This window comes from Anopheles merus, unplaced genomic scaffold (genome assembly GCF_017562075.2).
Source record: "Anopheles merus strain MAF unplaced genomic scaffold, AmerM5.1 LNR4000632, whole genome shotgun sequence".
Classification (NCBI taxonomy): Eukaryota; Metazoa; Arthropoda; class Insecta; order Diptera; family Culicidae; genus Anopheles; species Anopheles merus.
This window is the reverse complement of record NW_024428212.1, coordinates 1202-3011: the sequence shown is the minus strand read 5'-3', so window position 1 is coordinate 3011 and position 1810 is coordinate 1202. Positions and strand designations below refer to the sequence as shown.

The window sequence follows — 1810 nt, the reverse complement described above, 5'->3', positions numbered from 1 at the left end:
TTTAATTTCTTTTCGTTTTCTACATACATGTATCACATGCATACACGATGAGTTGCAAAATGTTGTTAGAAAATATTGAGAAAAAAAACCACTTCAATCATTCTCAATATTAAACGCACAATTGAGGGAGGTAGTATGGTTTGTACAAAGTAGCTTTGAGCTGTAACACCTGTATCATCCTTTTGAGCCGTCCTATTGGGCGGAAGATGGATCGTTTCTGTTCGTTTATCCGCCAGTGACTTCGATCCCCAGGTGACAACTGTTCTACATTTTTAGCTTAAACTCCTCGTGAACAGCTCGATTTAACCCATTGCCTCATATGAACTCTTGAAAACATGGGTGTGTGAGTGAACAACGATGTGTTGAAGCGTTGAAGTTTATGTCAGAACTTCGGTAGAAGCCGGACAAACAAGAAGCTTGCAGTTTCGTCCTTGGTGTTCAACAGCCAAAACACTGAGTAAAAAGAAATAAACGATCTATCCAGGAGCATCAGAATAGCGGAGAGAAACGCTGGGAAAATAACAAAACAACGTGAAAGAGTGTTTTATAATAAACTTTTGTTTAATATGGATTGAAAAGTACGCATGTTTTGTTTTGGGCCGGTAGCTTGTGCACAACGTGATGACAATTCTCAAATGGCACCAGAAAAAATGCTTCACACTGACGTTTCAACTGTTATAATAAGCTTAAACTGCAATATCGCTTGCTCTTTAAGCCAATTTTAAGCCTGCTCTTTAAGCTTCCAGCAACTCGAAAAACGCTAACAATCTGCTCGAAAATGTCACTTGGGTCGAGGTGCCGTTTACGTAGCTGCTCTTTTCCGATGCCAGAAAGGCTGCTACCTCCGCAATTTCTGCAAACAAATATTTTAAATTTAGTCCAATCTAATTCCAATTGCTCATAGAACACTTATCATACCTTCCGGATTTCCGAAGCGACGCAACGCACATTGCATGATGATCATATCTTTCACCTTCTGCGGCACCGTCCCCGTCATCGGCGTGTGGATGAACCCGGGCACGATCGCATTCACCCGGATGTTGTACCGGCCGAACTCGCGTGCCACCACCTAGGTCATCGCTTCCACCCGGCCTTGCTCGGGGAATAGTTCGACTGTCCGATGTTGCCGGTGCGGGCAACGATCGACGACACGTTCACCATCGAACCGGCCAGCTCGTGCTCGATCATGGCCCGGCCGAAACGTTGCAGCACCAACCACGTACCCTTCAGGTTCACGTTGATCACCGCATCAAAGTCGGACTCGGGCATCTTCAGCGAAGTTATCGCGGGTAATACCTGCCGAATTAACGACACCGTCGGTGGTCGCTTGTACCGGCCAATCACTTCATTCAGCACGGCATCAACACTGTCGCCGGAAGAGACATCCATCTCGTAGGCCGCATTGTCGCCCGCCGTGAGCGATGCGATCGTTTCCTGGGCCGCCTGTACGTTACGATTAGACGACGAACTTGTTATTATTGTTTTTAATCGTATGAACTGCGGAAACTGAACTACTTGTTGCTTTTGTTTTCGTTTTCGGTTTTGTTCCTTTTTTTGCTTGCTCTCCCTCATAATTTGTTTACTCCGCGTTGATCTGCGTGTTTCCAATCACTGTTCACGCTTCGGAATCGGAATCCACTATCCGGTCGTTTGCCTTCGGTGGAAGGTGGGGCAATTTTGTGAATTGTTATATCCATTATTGTAGATTTAAAATTAGATTATAGATTAGATTAGATTAGACTAGATTATAGCATATTATAGCATGTAACTGTACGGAGAGAAATGAGAAAAAAAACCCGGCACTTCTCGT

The 1810-nt window shown here is 44.5% G+C and overlaps 1 pseudogene; it reads right to left on the bottom strand.

Moving 5' to 3' along the window:
- Positions 1-733: 733 nt before the first annotated feature.
- LOC121602797 lies at positions 734-1595 on the bottom strand (annotated as a pseudogene).
- Positions 1596-1810: the final 215 nt, after the last annotated feature.